Source organism: Mustela putorius, unplaced genomic scaffold (genome assembly GCF_011764305.1).
Source record: "Mustela putorius furo isolate JIRA1106 unplaced genomic scaffold, ASM1176430v1.1 tig00000166_pilon_pilon_pilon, whole genome shotgun sequence".
Classification (NCBI taxonomy): Eukaryota; Metazoa; Chordata; class Mammalia; order Carnivora; family Mustelidae; genus Mustela; species Mustela putorius.
Window position 1 is genome coordinate 6,847,957 of NW_025421301.1, and position 22,227 is coordinate 6,870,183.

The 22,227-nt window shown below is 37.5% G+C and overlaps 1 long non-coding RNA gene across 1 annotated transcript in view; it reads right to left on the minus strand.

Moving 5' to 3' along the window:
* The window catches only part of LOC123390938, a 90,876-nt gene extending 86,208 nt beyond the window's left edge, over positions 1–4,668 (minus strand). Inside the window, exon 1 of the long non-coding RNA XR_006605535.1 lies at positions 4,607–4,668. This is a non-coding gene — a long non-coding RNA (uncharacterized LOC123390938). The remainder of the gene's footprint in view (positions 1–4,606) is intronic.
* Between the last annotated feature and the right edge of the window lie 17,559 nt (positions 4,669–22,227).

Below are 22,227 nucleotides of genomic sequence, written 5' to 3' on the forward strand. Positions count from 1 at the left end.
ACCCATCTATATGTTGCCTCCAGGAAACACATTTTAAACCCGAAGACACCTCCAGATTTAAAGTGAGGGGGTGGAAAAGAATTTACCATGCTAATGGACATCAGAAGAAAGCAGGAGTGGCAATCCTTATATCAGATCAATTAGATTTTAAGCCAAAGACTATAATAAGAGATGAGGAAGGACACTATATCATACTCAAAGGGTCTGTCCAACAAGAAGATTTAACAATTTTAAATATCTATGCCCCCAATGTGGGAGCAGCCAACTATATAAACCAATTAATAACAAAATCAAAGAAACACATCAACAATAATACAATGATAGTAGGGGACTTTAACACTCCCCTCACTGAAATGGACAGATCATCCAAGCAAAAGATCAGCAAGGAAATAAAGGCCTTAAATGACACACTGGACCATATGGACATCACAGATATATTCAGAATATTTCATCCCAAAGCAACAGAATACACATTCTTCTCTAGTGCACATGGAACATTCTCCAGAATAGATCACATCCTCGGTCCTAAATCAGGACTCAACCGGTATCAAAAGATTGGGATCATTCCCTGCATATTTTCAGACCACAATGCTCTAAAGCTAGAACTCAACCACAAAAGGAAGTTTGGAAAGAACCCAAATACATGGAGACTAAACAGTATCCTTCTAAAGAATGAATGGGTCAACCGGGAAATTAAAGAAGAATTGAAAAAAATCATGGAAACAAATGATAATGAAAATACAACGGTTCAAAATCTGTGGGACACAACAAAGGCAGTCCTGAGAGGAAAATATATAGCGGTACAAGCCTTTCTCAAGAAACAAGAAAGGTCTCAGGTACACAACCTAACCCTACACCTAAAGGAGCTGGAGAAAGAACAAGAAAGAAACCCTAAGCCCAGCAGGAGAAGAAAAATCATAAAGATCAGAGCAGAAATCAATGAAATAGAAACCAAAAAAAAACAATAGAACAAATCAACGAAACTAGGAGCTGGTTCTTTGAAAGAATTAATAAAATTGATAAACCCCTGGCCCGACTTATCAAAAAGAAAAGAGAAAGGACCCAAATAAATAAAATCATGAATGAAAGAGGAGAGATCACAACTAACACCAAAGAAATACAAACTATTATAAGAACATACTATGAGCAACTCTACGGCAATAAATTTGACAATCTGGAAGAAATGGATGCATTCCTAGAAACATATAAACTACTGCAACTGAACCAGGAAGAAATAGAAAGCCTGAACAGACCCATAACCAGTAAGGAGATTGAAACAGTCATTAAAAATCTCCAAACAAACAAAAGCCCAGGGCCAGACGGCTTCCCCGGGGGAATTCTACCAAACATTTAAAGAAGAACTAATTCCTATTCTCCTGAAACTGTTCCAAAAAATAGAAATGGAAGGAAAACTTCCAAACTCATTTTATGAGGCCAGCATCACCTTGATCCCCAAACCAGACAAGGATCCCACCAAAAAAGAGAGCTATAGACCGATATCCTTGATGAACACAGATGCGAAAATACTCAACAAAATACTAGCCAATAGGATTCAACAGTACATTAAAAAGATTATTCACCACGACCAAGTGGGATTTATTCCAGGGCTGCAAGGTTGGTTCAACATCCGCAAATCAGTCAATGTGATACAACACATCAATAAAAGAAAGAACAAGAACCATATGATACTCTCAATAGATGCTGAAAAAGCATTTGACAAAGTACAACATCCCTTCCTGATCAAAACTCTTCAAAGTGTAGGGATAGAGGGCACATACCTCAATATCATCAAAGCCATCTATGAAAAACCCACCGCAAATATCATTCTCAATGGAGAAAAACTGAAAGCTTTTCCGCTAAGGTCAGGAACATGGCAGGGATGTCCATTATCACCACTGCTATTCAACATCGTACTAGAGGTCCTAGCCTCAGCAATCAGACAACAAAAGGAAATTAAAGGCATCCAAATTGGCAAAGAAGAAGTCAAATTATCACTCTTCGCAGATTATATGATACTATATGTGGAAAACCCAAAAGACTCCACTCCAAAACTGCTAGAACTTATACAGGAATTCAGTAAAGTGTCAGGATATAAAATCAATGCACAGAAATCAGTTGCATTTCTCTACACCAACAGCAAGACAGAAGAAAGAGATATTAAGGAGTCAATCCCATTTACAATTGCATCCAAAACCATAAGATACCTAGGAATAAACCTAACCAAAGAGACACAGAATCTATACTCAGAAAACTATAAAGTACTCATGAAAGAAATTGAGGAAGACACAAAGAAATGGAAAAATGTTCCATGCTCCTGGATTGGAAGAATAAATATTGTGAAAATGTCTATGCTACCTAAAGCAATCTACACATTTAATGCAATTCCTATCAAAGTACCATCCATCTTTTTCAAAGAAATGGAACAAATAATTCTAAAATTTATATGGAACCAGAAAAGACCTCGAATAGCCAAAGGGATATTGAAAAAGAAAGCCAACGTTGGTGGCATCACAACTCCGGACTTCAAGCTCTATTACAAAGCTGTCATCATCAAGACAGCATGGTACTGGCACAAAAACAGACACATAGATCAATGGAACAGAATAGAGAGCCCAGAAATAGACCCTCAAATCTATGGTCAACTAATCTTCGACAAAGCAGGAAAGAATGTCCAATGGAAAAAAGACAGCCTTTTCAATAAATGGTGCTGGGAAAATTGGACAGCCACATGCTGAAAAATGAAATTGGACCATTTCCTTACACCACACACAAAAATAGACTCAAAATGGATGAAGGACCTCAATGTGAGAAAGGAATCCATCAAAATCCTTGAGGAGAACACGGGCAGCAACCTCTTCGACCTCTGCCGCAGCAACATCTTCCTAGGAACAACGCAAAAGGCAAGGGAAGCAAGGGAAAAAATGAACTACTGGGATTTCATCAAGATCAAAAGCTTTTGCACAGCAAAGGAAACAGTTAACAAAATCAAAAGACAACTGACAGAATGGGAGAAGATATTTGCAAACGACATATCAGATAAAGGACTAGTGTCCAGAATCTATAAAGAACTTAGCAAACTCAACACCCAAAGAACAAATAATCCAATCAAGAAATGGGCAGAAGACATGAACAGACATTTCTGCAAAGAAGACATCCAGATGGCGAACAGACACATGAAAAAGTGCTCCATATCACTCGGCATCAGGGAAATACAAATCAAAACCACAATGAGATATCACCTCACACCAGTCAGAATGGCTAAAATCAACAAGTCAGGAAATGACAGATGCTGGCGAGGATGTGGAGAAAGGGGAACCCTCCTCCACTGTTGGTGGGAATGCAAGCTGGTGCAGCCACTCTGGAAAACAGCATGGAGGTTCCTCAAAATGTTGAAAATAGAACTGCCCTATGACCCAGCAATTGCACTATTGGGTATTTACCCTAAAGATACAAATGTAGTGATCCAAAGGGACACATGCACCCGAATGTTTATAGCAGCAATGTCCACAATAGCCAAACTATGGAAAGAACCTAGATGTCCATCAACAGATGAATGGGTCAAGAAGATGTGGTATATATACACAATGGAATACTATGCAGCCATCAAAAGAAATGAAATCTTGCCATTTGCAACAACATGGATGGAACTAGAGCGTATCATGCTTAGCGAAATAAGTCAAGCAGAGAAAGACAACTATCATATGATCTCCCTGATATGAGGAAGTGGTGATGCAACATGGAGGCTTAAGTGGGTAGAAGAAGAAGAAATGAAACAAGATGGGATTGGGAGGGAGACAAACCATAAGTGACTCTTAATCTCACAAAACAAACTGAGGGTTGCTGGGGGGAGGGGGTTTGGGAGAAGGGGGTGGGATTATGGACATTGGGGAGGGTATGTGATTTGGTGAGTGCTGTGAAGTGTGTAAACCTGGTGATTCACAGACCTGTATCCCTGGGGATAAAAATATATGTTTATAAGAAATAAAAAATTAAAAAAAAAAATAATTGGAATCACAAAAAAAAAAAAAAAAAAAAAAAAAAAGAAATAGAGGACTTGGATGCCCTCCTATTCCACTATGCTCTGGTCAGATACAGTGAGACTTGTGTTGGACAGAAACATGAACTTCAAACACTTTAAAGTGCAAAGGCATAGGAAAAAGGAAATGATAAGAAAATGATGAGTTTTCTGAAGATCTGGCATTCATATTCCTCCACTTGTCATCCAGGCATTCTATACATAGAAACTCACCATAACAGAATTGAGTGTAAGAAAATAATCCACAGAACATGCTTAGTCTCTTGACTGGCCCCTCCCCCCATAGCTGCATCATTTGTCTGAGTGCACCCTGTCACTGTGTCCTAAGCAACAGCAAGTTGGCTGGGTGAAGTCATATCCCAGATTTCCAATATAGCTCAGAAGAAACAATGGTGGGGTTGATTCATAAATGGGAACCTGTGTCCTGAGTATTAATTTTGAAAAATAAACACCTGAGAAAAATCTAATGGTTTTGCTGTTGCATTTCACCACAATTGAAATTTGCTATAAGCAATCTGGAAGTGTGATGATGTTAGAAGTGAAATAATTCTTGAGATGCACAGGACTTACCTGTCAGAGTGCTGACAACTCTGGAATTCTATCTTCAGTGCCGTTTCCAAATTGTTACTTAAAGAGAAGAAAGACAAGAATTCAAAATGAGTCTTATCCTTGACTCCAGAATACATATCCAGAATATTTATTGGCATAGTAAAAAAAAGTTCCATTGGCATACTAGTTATTGTAGACAATAGATAAGAGTTGAAAGCATGAGTTATGACAGTTGCCAACATAGGTTTGACTGGAGCTCAGCTTTATGATTTTTGGCAAGTTGCTTACCCTCTCCCCCAAATTCAATTTCTTCATCTGTAAAATGGGAATACTAATGCATATCTCAGGGTTGCTGCTAACAGCAAAATTAGCTATTAATTTTATACAAGGGAATAAATTCATACTTGATTCTTGAAAAAAGGATATTCCAGAGCACTCAACATAGTAATTTTCATGAGAATTGAAGGTTAAACATACAGAAAACAGGTAAATATATTTTGCCATGCTTACAGGGGGGACTGAGAAATCCCCAACCAAATCAAAGAGTTTTCCAACAGAATAAGATTTATTCCAGATTTGCTCCCCCCTCCTGTTGTCTATTGTGATGACTGGGAAAGCTGATAGCAAGCAAGTGCTACTCCTCTGGGATTGATGAGTCAGAGGCAGAGAGTAAAGAGCAATCTGCTAAGCCTCTGTGACCCTGAGTCCTCCCTCCTCCCGGGTTCTGACTGACTCTTGCCCAGTTTTGCATTATTTCACCATGGAGACAAATATTCTCTGGAGAGAAGTAGGATTTGCTGGGCTTGTTTATTGCTGCAATAATATCTGACAGGTGTTACACAGCTGCCTTCTTTCCAGCTGCCCCCTTGTCTCCTTGAATTTTGCATAAGCCTAGTTAGTTACCCCAAACCCCACAGTTGCCTCACACCTTGGTCCTTGGTTGGCAAGGACCAAGCTGTGACAATACTGTCACTTCCCCAGTGTGACACTATTGTGTAGTATTCATAAACTGAGCTTTGTCATCAGACAACCACAGTTTCCATCTTAGCTCTTGGTACCCACCTATTTCTCTTACCCTCAGCTTCTGCTCCTAAAACCAGGGTAATAGCATCTCATGTCTGTAGAAATCAGAGAACATGGTGGCCTTGAAATAAGCATTTGTTACCTTTTAAGATTATTATTATTATTATTAAAAATGTTTGCTTTGCAACAACCCACTCTGGATTCCTGGTAAAAGTATGAACTCTGAAAGTAACTTGCTTAGGCTCTTGGCTATGTTCATATTTATGTATGTGCCTCTTCCTATAGGCAAAATTCCTGGCCAAACTATTGATTGAAAGACTCTGTATCCTCTTTTACTGTATTCATTATTGCTCATGAATCTAGGGGCTAACTAGGTAGTTCTGGACACTGCTTAATCACTTGGTTCACTAATGCATCTTCCATATATTGTTGGATTGGTTAGGAATAGAATGTTTTAGCAAGATCTCACTCATGTGGTCAGCTGATATAGTTCAGGTGATGTGGTAGAAGACTGCGCTATGTGTTTTTTTCTCATCCAGCAGGCCAACCCAGTCTTATCCTTCTGCCGGTAGGCCAATTCCAAGAGGAAGAGGTAAAGCAAAGGTTTCTCATGGCCTATGCTTAGAACTAGCATGCCATCACTTACTTCTATGCCATTTTATGGGCCAAAGCAAGTCACAAAGTCAGCCCAGATTCAAGAGATGAAAAAATAGATCTCACCTAATAAAAAGGAAAATGTACAAAGGCGTATCGCAAAGGGCACAGATGACAAGAAGATGTGAACATTTGGAGTCATCAGTCTAGCACATCCTTATGCTAAATTAGTCCTTAGTCCTAGACACCTGCATCCTTGTCTCAGTAACTCTGCATAAAGCTGAACTATTAATCTACTCTATTCCATCCAAGGGCTAAAATTTTTGGCTTTTTACATTATGTTAGCTGTCATTGTCCTGGCTCTAGTGGAAAAGAAGATATACATAGTATTTTGAACAGCTGAGAGTGACTGATCTTTCCTTCATTTCTGCTTCTTCTTTTCTCACACTCTCCTACCCCTTACTGAGTATTCTTTGACCTTGGTAATCTACTCTGAAGAGCCTAATGCAACTGTAGAAAGTGGTAGGGTAAAAATATGGGAGTTAAACCCCAACTTCTCCCATCCAAGTACTAACCAGGCCCGACCCTGCTTAGCTTCCGAGATCAGATGAGATCGGGCGCGTTCAGGGTGGTATGGCCGTAGACTAAACCCCAACTTCTAAAAGTTCTCTGTTCTCTGTTTGTTCTTGGAATCACCTCATACTTAAAATAATGCACAGTTGCCATTCGATATTAAGTTTTGAGAGATAGTTTCTTTTTTCCTTTCTATATCTGTTGCCATTATTTATTTCTCACCATGGGGTGATTGTTGGAATTCTTTTTCCATACTGAGTATATTTTTATTCTTTCTAGATCCACCATAGCCAGCATCTCAGGGCTCACTTCCCAGAGGGCAATTCTGTAATGATCTGGATGTCACTTATGTGTCTGAAAGCATAAAACATAGTCAGGAAGAGGGGAATGGAGAACAAAGCACCAAAGGAAATGTGTGACTGTCAGTCATGGGGAGTGATGTTCAGGGAACAGTAAAAGAAAGACAAAAACACACAGAGCCCTACCCTGGAAGGGTTGAGTCCACCAATTCTGAGTCTCAGGGAATTAAGGTTACAAAGTGATATGAAAAGCCAGAAGCATGATTCCTACACCCACAGATTTTATAATCTGGTTACAAAGATGGGTCCTCATGAAATAACAGACAATGGCATAAGAAAAGAGATCATTAAGTGTACAATTTAGAGGAATGCAGTATAAAGAACACAAAAAATTGTAAGGATGGCCTAAAAAGTGGCTAAGGCAGGCTGACAGACTCTGATGAACTGAAAATACGTTATTTTCTGAGATGATTCAGAATGCTTGGGTCTCAAACAGAGGGCAAAGGAATCAAGGAGACTTCATGTTCTTCCTTATTATTATTATTTTTTTTTTAATTTGCTGATTCAGAGACTAATTGAGCTTTATCCAGAAAGAAATGCTTTCTTGCCATTCAATGTTTGAAAATGTTGAAAGCCCTTCTTCCACAAATCTTTCCCTCGGCCCTTGACTAGACTGGCAATACTCCAAACCTTATTGTATGGAAAATTGACTGTCTGTTTATGTCTTTGTGACACACCCTGAAATAGGGGAAACTTAAGGCTTCTTGGAGGGAGACAGTTCATTTTCCTAGCCAGCACAGACCCATCACCTCTGCTTCAAAGCTTTCATTTTACATCTGAATCAAAGGTTGGCCTAACCATGAAACATGGCCCTTCCCTTCCTTTTTTTTTTTCCCCCTGTCAAAGTGAAAAATGGCTGGGTGGGAGCTCCAATTATGTGGAACATGTTGGCACTGTTTTTATGCCCAAGAAAATTGGTGTAACCACTGTCCTTGAAGCAGATGAGGTGATGCTGTGGTGACCAGAGAAAGGGGTTGGTTGGCTCAGCAGCAGCAACAAAACCTAAAGCATTTACATGATGTTTTATCATTTTAAGGAAACATATATTATTTCATTTGTACCTTGTTCTATTTAGTATTCTAGACCTAATAACTATTATCATCTGCTCTCATTTCTTACACTAATAACCAAGGTTAGGAAGCTAAGTTGACTTAAGTAAGTTAATAATCAAGATCTAGAATCTAGATTTTTATGTCCCCCAACTCTTAGTTTAGTGTTATCTTTACTATAATGTGATAATTTTTTCTTATTAGCTCATTCTCTAATTTTTAAAATTTACTTGGGAGGTTACTTTCTGAAAAAAAGTCTTTAAAATAAATAAATGTCATCAGTCTTTGTTCTATTCATAAGGAAACTGAAAAGATTCCAGTGATTTGTCCCACAAAGTCAACTATAACTCTGCCTTTGTGAGGCCCTTTGCTTCACAAAATCTGCCCTGTGATACATTTAGGAATTTTAAAATGTACAAAATAAACCTATGGGAGAGAAAGTATTTTAAAATTTAAGCAATTTCATTACTATTCTAAAAATATGGGTCTATTGCTTATTAATGGTGACAACATCTCAGTGAGGTAAGGAGGTCAGGAACACGATTATCTCTCTGTTTTTAAAAGCAAGTACACAGAGAGGAAATAACTTGCCCAAGGACATGGTGACTCAGTCAGCAGAGGAGCCAGGATGAAAACAGCTCTCATTTTTTACTTTCAGTACACACCAAGACCATGATCCACATGGGTTACAGAATTATAACCCTTCACAAACAAGTGCATATTAGTCAGACATGGAAATAATTATGTCCCTTTTACATTTTGAACAGAAAGTGAACTCTCAAAGATATTGGCAAAAGGAAAGCCAAAGATTCCTAAAGACTTTTTTTTCTTTCTCTCTCTCCCTTTTTAAAAATTTTTATTTCTAAGTCACAGATGGCTAGTCTGAAAATGGGGGAAAAAACAAAACAAAACAAAACAAAAAAAACGTTCCTTGTCTTTTGTCTCAGGCCTGGCCTCACATAACACCTACCACCACACCCCTGTGGACCGAAGGATTACACTTTCCACTATTCCCTAGGGTAGATTTTGTTCTTTTAAAATAAACAAACACTTGAAGACTTTTTTTTCTTCTAATATTAGCTTTGGTCTTGAACCAGAATTGATTTTGGCATTGAGTAACTAGAAAGGATGAGTAGTATTTTCAGTGAGTAGTAGAGGAGATTCTCTTTTGACAGAATCTTTTAGAATCATCGTCCAGTATGATGAACCATTAGTGGGACTAATTTTGATAGAGAGAAATAACAACAGGAGTTAACTACTCATCACCCTCTTTGGCTGTGGTCACATAATGATGCCAACGGAGGGCAGCTGCCTACATTCCTATTTTTCTAGACTATGTGCCATGGGTTTGGTTGTGTAATAATAAATTCTTTTTTTAAAAAACTCACAGAATGGTTGCCTCTTTAAAGTCACACAAATATTATGTGAAGTCTCTAATAGAGGCCCTAACTTTATTCTTCCTAGTACTTTGATTTCTCTGCTCCCAAATTAAGTCTCTTTTTCATATACTGCTAGCAGTTTGGATTAACTGGTAAGTGATTTACTTTCTGAAATGAGTCTTTGCTATTTGATCTTCTTCATGTAACATGTATAACTTTTTCTTAGAGGAAATGTGTCATCAAGACTGTATTTATAGGATAAACATTTATGATTAGTCTAGTATGATGATGGAGACCTCTTAATCTGGGATCCAGGAAACACAATTATTATGAGAAAATATGAATGAGCAAGTGGAGCTGCGAATTGCCCTCTAAGTTCTTCTAAGACTGCCATATCAAAATACCATAAACCAGGTGTCTTAAATAACAGAAATTTATTTCTCACAGTTCTGGAAGTTAGGAAATCTAAGATCAAGGTGTCATCAAGGTAGGTTTCATTATGAATCTCCTTTTTATGGTTTAGTAAGTGTTCGCGATCTCACTGCACACTCACATGACCTCTTATGTGCACACAGGTTGAGAGAGAACAAGCAAAAATTCTCTGGGTCTTATAATGCCACTAATCTTATCAGATCAGGGCCTCACACTTATGACCTAATTTATCCTTACTTCTTTCGAGACCCCTTTTCCAATTACAGCCATACTGTGGGTCAGGGCTTCAACACATGAACTTTAGAGGACACAAACTTTCAGTCCATAACAAGCCCAGAAGTGCCATAAAAAATTCCCAAAGCATGAACATATTTTATTCCACTTTATTCCTAAAGAACAGACAAAAGTTTCTCCTCATAATGTCATGAAAGATTTACTTCAGAACTATGTTTGTAGATACAATATGTATTGATACATCAAAGATTAATTGGCAAAGAAATACTTTTTATTATTCAAAATATAATTGTTTCCTTAAACTATGGAAGGAAGTTAAGTGGGAATATCCCATAGTCCAGAGTCCTGCTTGAGGCTCCAAGCAATAGTCAACAGTGTCAAACATCCATGGATTCTAAAGAGTGATAGACTATGCACACAGAACTTGCTAAGAGATGGTGAGAGTGGTTCTGTGATCTATCATTCACCTCCAGTTTAATAATAAGAAAAATGGTGATCTAGAGGTGATAGACTAGGGGTGGATTTCTTGGAAGAAAGCTATAGGCTTGGTAGGAAGGTCTGTGCTTATCACCCCTCCCCCACAAGCCAAACAGTTGATGCTTTAGGAGCACCATGTATGGAGATTATCTATAAGAAAGGAGCCAACAGCTCACCACTCAACCCTTGCTGGGCTTAAGGGAAAGTGGGAAGAGAACACTGTTGGAAAGTTTTGGGAGGACCTAATCTTATGTCCTAGAATTTGGAGTGTCTGGTATTTGTCGCTTGTCTGCAGTAGCCTATCATCCAGGGGCTGGCTGTAGCTTTCGCTAATGGCAAAGCAAGGATGAAAGGCTACTTTGGAGATGGTATGTTACCCCAGATGCTGAATGTTCCCATGAGCTAAGTAGATCATATGGAAGTTGATTGGACTAGAGCCATCCCGAAAGGACACTTTCCTAGAGCACTGCCAGATGAGGGGAAGCGACCCCAGTTATAGGAGTTTACATTGTTTAGGGTATAAGTGAGGGAGAACCAAGTAAGCCAGACTGAAATTGCAGCTTGTTACCTGGAGGAATACAGCATCAGAGGTCTATGAAGGATCCCATGACAGGAAGAGCTAGCATCTGGAGATCTGCTGAAAACAATAGCAGCAGTCATCTCAGACTTCTTCACTCTTTCTCTTTTCCCATCCAGGAGCTGCTGGAGGCAGCTACTGGGTGAGAGGTCAAGAGGTTGGAGTGGTTTTCTTAATATCAGAAAATCGGACTGCAAGTGACTGGAAGAGCTATGAGGTCTGTCTGAGATATCACCCATGGGTGATATAAACTACATGGGTATAGATGGGAGGTCCAAAAGAGATGATTTGGAAAGACAGGTGAAAGAAAGTTGTTGTTTTCTGTCAGAGTCCCACCAAGTCCAGATTATTCCATAAACTGGTAATACTTAAATTTATCTGCATTGTAGAATATTTTCCTGGAAAAGATTTTGTAAGTAAAATTATATGAGAAAACAGCAATTTTTAAAAATTCTATTAGAAGAATTTACAAACTGAGTCCTCTTCATCTAAATACTTTTATTTGAAAAAAAAAAAAAAGTTTTGGATAAAACTTCCTCTTTGGAAACTTTAAAAAAAAAAAAAAAAGCACCCTTTTCTCATTAAGAAGTGGGTTCCACTTGACAATGCCCAAACCGTCTTTTTGTATTATTAATTATACAGTCCAAAAAACCCAATTTCAAATGGAAAAAAGTAACTTTCTCTCTTTTTATAAACATGTACATACAAATACATATTGTACATGTGTATATAAATATATGTAAAAATGTGTGTGTTGACATGTCAACTTTAGGCTATAGTCCTCAACCATTTAAATAAACACTAATCTAGGTGTTGCTTTGAAGGGAGTTTTGCAGCTGTAATTATTATCTATGATCATTTGACTTTAGCTCAGAGAGATTATCCTAGACAGTGTGCCTGAAAGATCCTATAGCAGGGCTAAGGATTCCCTGAGAAAAAGAATTCTGCCTGTGGACAGCTGCTTCAACTTGAGGCTGTGAGTTCCACCTTCTGTGATCTCCCTTTCTTGATGCCCAGTCCTACAGATTTTGAACTTACTCAGCCAACCACCCCAAATCACACAAGTGAATTATTTTGAATAAATCTGTGTCCATGTGTTTGTGTGTATGTTTTCACTTCTCTGATTGGGAAAAAAAAAAAAAAATATATATATATATATATATATATGCATATATATAAAATCTCCCCCTGCCCTGAGTATTATATGAGTAACCAACCTACCTCAAAACAGCCTTACTTTAGTCAGGTCTACCCAGTTAAGAGTACCATAAAGTCAAAAAAAAAAAAAAAAAAAAACAAAAACAAACCCAAATTGTGAATATGAACAAACTGAAAACCTTATACTCATGGTTAATAAAAAATTGTAATGGTTTCAGTGAACAATTTCATCTAGGTGGCAGTAAGATCTAAGATAATTTCAAAAGGCAAATTAAAAGAAGAACTTCAGTTTTTGTAATTTGGCTTACTGGAACATTTAAAAATTACAGATTTGGAAGTTAATATACCAATTCTCCAGAGCCAGACTTTCCAGCTTCATATTTCAGTTCCACACTTTTTTTTGTAGTAGTGTGGCCCTAGGGAAGTTAGTTCTGTGCCTCTTCTGTAAAATGGTGATAAACACTGATGCTTTATCTAGGGGGTTGCTGTGAGGATTAGGTGAATTAATACATGCAAAAAATTTATCACAAAGCATGGCACATGGGAAGAACAAAATGTTAATTATTACTTTGAATTATTTTGTATTATTGTATTTGTTATCACAAACATATTTAGCTTGGGAAACCACCTGAATCACAATATGCTCTAGAGTTGAATATAATATTCTAGAGGCCATAAAAATGAAAAAGAAAATAAACTACATGTTTCAAAGGAGAAAGTTTCCACAATGTTAAGTGTTAAACTTATTAAAAACATCATGGGAAGATGGAGAGGAGAAGTGAGTTGGGGGAAATCGGGGAGCGGGAGACAAACCCATGAGAGACTGTGGACTCTGAGAAACAAACTGAGGGTTTTGGAGGGGGAATCCTGGGGATGGATATTAAGGAGGGCACGTATTGCATGGAGCACTGGGTGTGGTGCATAAATAATGGATTTTGGAACACTGAAAAAAATTAAATTGAATTAAAAAAAATCAAAAGTCCATTTTTCAAAATGTTGTCCTTTACTACTTTGGTGTGCATCCTGTTAACTTGAAGGGCTTTGCCCCCTTCCCCTAAGAAATAATGTCAGGTAGAGTTGCATCTTTTCTGCTTATTTGTTTTCTAAAGTATCTAACCTTTAGATAACCTTTAAAGTATATAACCTTTAGGTATAGCTGGTAATGTCCAAATCTTTCTTCTCATGGTAAAAAAATGGAAAAAGCTAGTTTGTATGGTTATTTGTAGATCAACATTTCTCGTCTGGACATTTTGCTTCCTTTTAAGAAAAAAAACCCAAATGTGATATAACCTAAAAATATGAATTATGATTTGGAAGATGGAAGTATTGCCATTTCTGGAGCTTCAAATCCAAGGTTGTCTGGATTCCTGTGGTGCTCAAGCTGACTTTTGTTGCTCTGTCTCAAAGAAGGGCATCTACTACAGTGACTGCATGAAGCTGTTATGGGTTGAATTGTGTCCCTGAAAAAGGTGTTGAAGTCTTAATTACCAAGACCTGTGAATGTGACCTGATTTGGAAATAGGGCCTTTGCAGATGATCAAATTAAGATGAGATCATTAGTGTTCTTATAAAAAGGGGATATTTTGACACAGAGATATATCCACATAGGGATTGTAAACATCACAGTTATGCTGCCACCAAGCCAGGGAACTAACAGAAGCTAGGCGAGAGGCCTGGAACCAATCTTCCTTAGAGCATGGCCCTGCTGACAACTTAATTTTGGACTTCTGGCCTCTAGAACTCTGAGAAAATAAATTTCTGTTGTCTAAACCAGTCAGTTTGTAGTACTTTGCTACAGCAGCCCTAGAAAAGTAGTACAGGTTTATAACTTAAGAATCTATGCTTTTCATAGTGAAACCCTTGAGAATTCTGCATTGAAAATTCTATATTGGGTGATTTTAAAACAAGTTATGAGGGACTAAAAATTGTCTAAGCCACATCCCTGGAGGAGTTTATTCGAGAAAGGGAAATTAAAGAGTCATTCAGACTAATAAATATACTGAGCCTTTAGCCTATGACATCTGTATTCAATGTATCTCATCTGTATTTGATGAGTCAAGCCTGTGGCAGTCACCTATAACTTATGAGATGTAAAACCCTGTTTGGCTCAGATGTGACAAAGAAGTGTCCATCACCCATTCCTTTCTATTTCATTAAACCTTAGTGCATTTAATGTGCCAATATTCAGAATAATAAAGACAGAGCTATGAGTAAAAGTCTGCTGGGAAGTTGGTAATAAAAATACTTCTGTGGGTGATATATACCATTTCACCCACTCAAATCCAGCTGTAAAATCCTCTTCACAGAGACGAGATTACCCAAAGGCTGTGCAGTTTGACATAACATATTTCCCCTTCTGTCATAATTGCCCTGCTGGTCAGTGTGCAGGGACTGTTTCTTTGCTTTGTTTGTCCTTCTGGGAACAAGTTTCCATAAGAAAAGGGGAGAAAAGACAGCAAAGTTATTGCTTGAGTGTGGAAATGCCACTGTGAATAAAGAAAGAAAGAAAATTGCTCCGACTTCTGGTACAAAGTGTAGTTGCAATTCCACACATAGATTAGTTTAACATAGCCTGAGCAGCTTGATTAAATTACACATATCAAAGTGAAGATGCCCTTGGCCACTGAGAGTCAACAGGGAAGGAATTTTATGACCGCACTGAAGCAAATCTGAAAAGTGAGGAGCCTTGACTAAATCCTATCTCACCATGCCATTAAAATCACCGTTTAGTGTTAGTTTCTGAACCATACGATATGAGTCAAGATTTAAAATATGAATAAATAAATCCTGAAGAATATGGGCTTGCAAAATAACATGCATCTATTCCCTTTAATGGAAAAATTTAGTTGATATATACTTAAGATTTATAAATGAGATGCTAAGTCAAATATTACTAGTTCATATCTGCTCTGTATATGGATATTGCTGGGCCCTGGGAGTAACATAAGGAAAGATAAGGGATCTGAATATCTGCTCAAGAAGTCAGGACACATATAGTGAATATGTACCTAACAAAAGACTGGGTAGTACATAATCTGAGCCAAAAGGATGATACAGCATACAGTAAATGTTATAGGCATTCAAAAGAAGTACAGGTTGCAATAGTTCAACCATTTGTTCATTCACTATTTCAGTAAGTCACCAAATATTTACAGAGTATCTACTATATGCCATGTTCTAGGCTGAGTGAGAAAATAGTTGTACATAGCATGCATATAGCAGTCTAAATTTACAGATCACAGTAACATCCATGACCACATCTTCTCGTCTCATTTCAGTTTCACCTTAACCGCATTCTACGGGTAAGGAAATCAAGACTAAGAATACTCAAGAAGCCAAGTTAACTAACCTACTTGAAGATAAGAGCTAGACCTAAGGGTTTGAAGAGTAGGTTTCAGATTTCAGGTCTGGGGGTTTGAAAGACCTATGAACTGAAAGTCAGGTGAGTGAACACATGGTTGGGAAAGATGTGGGATTTTATTTTAAATCTCTTGTCCTTGAAGCAATGGTGGGATATTCATGTGAAGCATCAACTGGGCCTTTGAAGATGTGGGCCTGCATCTTAATAGAAGAGTCAATGATTGCCAAAAATATGGGAGTTATCCTTCTAGAAATGATAGATAGTTCCGGTATTACTAAGAGTTGATAAGTTTCTCAGAAGAGAAAGTATTAGTTGAAAGAAGGGGCAAAGGTTGCAACCTTGTAAAAAACTTGTGTTTGGGGGGAAAGGATTGATAAGAACAGTCACCAAAAAGACAGAGTACAAAGCATAAAGGTAATGCTGCTTCAGCCCAGAGACTGACAGATTACTTCAGGAGGAAACATGTTAAAAGCCACAGAGAATATAAGGAAAAGGAGGGCTGAAACAGGGCCTTTGAGGATAGCAATGAAGAGCTGAATTACAGTCCTAAGGGCACAGGTTCAGTGAAGCAGCGGGAGCTGAACCAGATTATGTTATGAGATGGGAATGTAGTGAGAAATGAAAACAATAGAAATTTATGACATTTCTTTGTTAAACATATTTATAAATGTCTTATTAAAGTATATTATTCATCACAATAAATGTAGTCACCAACTGTCACCATATGCTGTTACAATATAATAGACTATATCTTCATGCTGTATTTTTTTTTCATCCTCTTGAATTATTTATTTAAAATTGGAAGTTTGTGCTTCTTAATCTCCATCACCTATTTCACCTATCCCCCAACCCACCTTCTCTCTGACAACAATCAGTTTGTTCTTTGTACTTCAGAATCTGTTTTTGTTTGTTTGTTCATCTGTTTCACTTGTTAGATTCCACATGTAAGTAAACTATAAGGCATTTGTCTTTTTCTGCCTGACTTACTTCACTTATCATAATCCACTCTAGGCCCATCCATGTTATTGCAAATAAGCAACAAGATCTCTTTTTTATGGCTGAGTAACATTCCATTATCTGTTTCTATACAATATATTTTTTATCCATTCAGCTATTAATGGACACTTGGGTTGTTTCCATATCTTGGCCTTTGAAAATAATGCTCTAATAAACATAGTACTGCATATAGCTTTTCAGATTATTGTTTTCATTTTCTTTGGGTAAATATTCAGTACCCAGTGGAATCATTGGGTCATACAATATTTCTATTTTTATTTTATTTTTTAAAAATATTTTATCTATTTATTTAACAGAGAGAGATGGAAATCACAAGTAGGCAGAAAGGCAGGCAGAGGGGATGGGGAAGCGGGCTCCTCACTGAGTAGAGGTTCCCGATGCGTGGCTTGATCCCAGGATCCTGAGACCATGACCTGAGCCAAAGGCAGAGGCTTAACCCACTGAGCCACCTATGCGCCCCTATTTTTAACTTTTGAGGAATTCCATACTGTTTTCTATAGTGGCTGTACCAACCTACATTCCCATCAATAATGGTTTCTTTTTCTCCAACATCCTTACAAATACTTGTAATTTCTTCTCTTTTTAATATTAGCCATTCTGACTGGTGTGACATTATTACCTCATTGTGGTTTTGATTTACATTTCCCTGAAGAACAGTGTTTTTTTCAGCATCTTTCCATGTGTCCGCTAGCCTCCTGTATGTTGTCTTTGGAAAGATGTCTAGTCAAGTCTTTCACTTTATCATTTTTTAAATTGGATTTTTTTTTTCTTTTGAGGTATATGGGTTTGTTATATATTTTGTATATTAACCCCTGATTGGATATATCATTTCAAATATCTTTTCTCTTTCAGTAGTTGCTTTTTTCTGTTTTGTTGATGGTTTCCCTCACCATGCAAAATCTTCTTAGTTTGGTATAGTCCCAATAGTTTATTTTTGCCTTTGTTTTCCTTGCCTGAGGGGCATCCATAAAGGTGTTGCTAAGGTTGATTTCCAAGAGATTACTGCCTATGTTTTCCTTTAAGTATTTTGGTTGTAGGTCTCACATTTATGTCTTCAATTCTTTTTGGGTTTATTTTTGTGTATGGTGAAAGAAAGTGGTCTTGTTTCATTCTTTTGCATATAGCTGTTCAATTTTCCTATCATCGTTTATTGAAAAGACTGTCTTTTCCCCCATTGTATATTCTTGTCTCCTTTGTTGTACATAGATTAGCCATATAAATGTGGGTTTATTTCTGTACTCTCTAGCCTGTTCTTTTTGCTGTATGTGTCTGTGTTTGTGCCAGTACCTTTGTAGTATATTCTGAAATCTGGAATTGTGATTTCTATCTCCAGCTTTGTTCTTCTTCTCAATATTGTTTTTGCTATTTGAAGTCTTTGGTGGTTCTATAAAAATTTAAGGATTATTTATTTCTTCTAGTTCTGTGAAAAATACTATTGATATTTTTATAGGAATTGCATTAAATCCATAGATTGCTTTGGGTAGAATAGACATTTTTACTTATTTATTTATTTGGCAGAGAGAGAGAGAGAGAGAGAGATCACAAGTAGGTAGAGAAGCAGGCAGAGAGAGAGTTCTTTTCATTTTTTTTTTCTTGATGAGTCTGGCTAAAGCTTTATCAATTTCAAAGAACAAGCTCTTGTTTTCATTGATCCTTTCTTTTCTTTCTTTCTTTTTTTTTTTTTTTTTGGTCTCTATTTGTTTCCATTCTGGTCATTATTTCTGTCCTTCTACTAACTTTGGGCTTGACTATGTGCTTTTTCTAGGAACTATGAACTATGAACTTTCTAGGAACTATAGCTCTTCCTAGAAAGAGCTAGGAAGCAATCTCTAGTTTGAGATTGCTTGAGATTTTTCTTGTTTCTTGAAGTAGGCCTGTGTTGCTATAAACTTTCCTCTTAGAACTGCTTTGCAGCATTCCAAAGATTTTGGACCATTGCACTATCATTTTCATTTCTCTATGTATTTTTTAATTTCCTCTTTGATTTCTTCATTGATCCATTGAGTGCTTAGTGGCATGTTGTTTGGTTTCCATGTGTTTGCCTTTTCCAGGTTTTTTCTTGTAAATGATTTCTAGTTTTTATACCATTGTCAGAAAAGATATTTGAGGGGGCGCCTGGGGTGGCTCAGTGGGTTAAGCCGCTGCCTTTGGTTCAGGTCATGATCTCAGAGTCCTGGGATCGAGTCCCGTATCGGGCTCTCTGCTCAGCAGGGAGCCTGATTCCTCCTCTCTCTCTCTGCCTGCCTCTCTGCCTACTTGTGATATCTCTCTGTCAAATAAATAAAATCTTTAAAAAAACAAAAGAAAAGATATTTGATATGATTTTAATTTTCCTAAATTTATTGAGATTTATTTTGTGGTCCAATGTGATCTATTCTGTAAAATGTTCCATGTGCATTTGAAAAGAATGTGTATTCTGATGTTTTTGGATGGAAAATTTTGTAAATATCTGTAACAAAAAGAGAAGCACAAAGAAAGAGACAAAGAAGGAAGCACAACAAGAGGGGAAGGACGAAAAACAAATTAAACCTATCTGTCATTTAAAGCCATTGTTTCCTTGTTGATTTTCTGTTTGAATGATTTCTCCATTGATGTAAATGGGTGTTAAAGTCCCCTACTATTATTGTGTTACTATCAGTTTTTTCCTTTCTGTCACTATTTGGTTCATGTATTTAAGTGCTCCTATTTTGGGTACATGAATACTTACAACTGTTATATCCACTTGTTGAATTGTTCTCTTTGTCATAGTGTAATGTCCTTTGTCTCTTGCTATAGTCTTCATTTTAAAGGCTATTTTCTCTGATGTAAGTATCACTACTCTGTATTATTATTATTAATTATTTTTTGCTTCCATTTGCATGGAATATCTTTTTTCCATCCCTTCATTTTCAGTCTGTAGGTGTCTTTAGGTCTAACATTGAGTGTTTTGTAGGCAGCACAGAAGTACATTCTCTCTTTTTAATCCATTCAACATCTTATGTCTTTTGATTGGAGCATTTAGTTCATTTTCATTTACATTTTAAAGTAATTATTGACTGGTATGTACTTACTATCATTTTGTTAAAATTTTTTGGTAGTTCTTCTCTGTTTCTCTGTTTTTCTCTTGCTCTCTTTCCCTGTGGTTTGTCTTTCTTTAATATTATCCTTGGATTCCTCTTTATTTTTTGTGTGTCTATTACAGATTTTTTTTTTATTTGTGGCTACTGGTGGGTTCATAAATAACATCCAATGTATATAGCAGTCAATATTAAGCTGATGTTTGCTTAAGTTCAAACACATTCTAAAAGCACTAAATTTTTACTACCCATCCAAGTTTTATGTATTTGATAACCTATAATACATTTAAATTTAGTGTATTCCTTGAATAATGTTTGTAGATATAATTGATTTTGTTACTTTTTTTAACTTCCATACTGACTTATACATAATTAATCTATTACCTTTACTATGTTTGCTTTTAGCTGTAAATTTTTTTTCCTTTCAAATTTTCTTCTAGTTATGGGCTTTTCTTTCCAGTTAAAGAATTCCCTTTGGGGCGCCTGGGTGGCTCAGTGGGTTAAGCTGCTGCCTTCGGCTCAGGTCATGATCTCAGGGTCCTGGGATCGAGTCCCACGTCGGGATCTCTGCTCAGCGGGGAGCCTGCTTCCTCCTCTCTCTCTCTCTGCCTGCCTCTCTGCCTACTTGTGATCTCTCTGTCAAATAAAAAATAAAATCTTAAAAAAAAAAAAAGAATTCCCTTTAACATTTTTTTTGTAAGGCTGGCTTGGTGGTGATGAACTCCTTTAACTTCTGTCTCAGAACTCTTAATCTCTTCTTCAATTCTAAATGACAGTTTTACCAATAGAGTATTCTTGATTGTTGGTTTTCTCCCCTTAGCACTTTGAATATATCACATCACTCTTTTCTGGCCTGTGAAGTTATCATTGAATAATCAGCTGATAGCCTTTTGGGGTTGCCCATATATGTAATTGTTTTCTTTTCTCTTGCTGATTTTAAGATTCTCTCTCTCTCTTTCAAATATTTTATTTATTTATTAGAGAGAGAGAAAGAGAGAGGAAGAGAGCATAAGCAGAGGGAAAAGCAGAGAGAGAGGGAGAAGCAGGCTCCCCACTGAGCAGGGAGCTTGATGTTGGGTTTGATCCCAGAACCCTGGGATCATGACCTGGACTGAAGGCAGATGCTTAACCAACTGAGCCACCCAGGTGCCCTAAGATTCTCTCTTTATCATTACTTGATGCCATTTTAATTATTATTTTTGTTGGTGTGGACCTCTTTGGATTCATTTGTTAGGAGCTTTTCATGCTTCCTGGACCTGGTGTCTGTCTCTTCTTCCAGATTAGGAAAGTTTTCAGCTATTATTTCTTCAAATGTGTGTTCTGCCCCCTTCTTTCTCTCTTCTCTTTCTGGGACCCTTATAATGAAAATGTTATTATGCTTGATGATGTCACAGAGTTCCCTTACTTATTCTCATTTCTTGTTACTCTTTTTTTTTTCTTTTTGCTGTTCAGGTTAGTTGCTTTTCCATCACACTTCTCCCAGATCATGTATCCATTCTATATCCTCTAAGCTGCTATTGATTTCCTCTCACATATTTTCCATTTTAGTTATTATATTCGTTATCCCTGACTTTTTATATTTTCTCTGCTCTGTTAGGTGGGTCAGCTCTGTCTTCTGATATTAAAGTAGTAGCCATGTATTGAAAGGAACTGAGGTACCCCACAGCACAATACCACCTAATCACCAGAACAAGGGGGTAACCCTGTGTGGACTGTGTATGCCCTCCTGTTGTGGCTGAGCCACAGTTGACTTTAGCCCAACTTGCCTTAATGACCCACTTTGCCTGCTGTGGGCATACTGGGTTTATTTTATGCAGTTGAGAGGATTGGCTGCAGTCACTAAGAGCTAATTCGTGGGAGGGGTCAACATTCAAACTATCTGCAATTAGCTTCTGTTACATCTGGAGATAAAGGGCAGGGCTTGCCACCACACAGTTAGCTATGAGGCTTACCTGTAGGAACTGTGGGTGTGCACTGGGTGTAAGGTTATTTCTTCCTTTCCTTAGAGCAGGAGTAATTGAAATGGCACCAGTCCCAGCCTGAGTGTGGTGGGGTAGTGGGGCTTGCTTAGGAGAGATGCTTGTCTAGGCTCATGGGTTGGATGAATGGGTCTGTGGGGGGAATGGCACACAGTACTGGCAGGGTAGATGGAGCATGTTAGAACTGGCTCCTGCAAGCATCCTGATATCTAGGCTGGGGGAGGGCATGAAAAATGGCATTTACTAGCACCTATGATCTCAAAAAAATCTCTTGCAGATCTCTGCCCTCTGGCACACATTCTAAAATTAGTCAATAAATCACCTTCATGTGTATCCTGGGCATGTTTCAAAACTGTTGCTTCTGTGCTATCTCA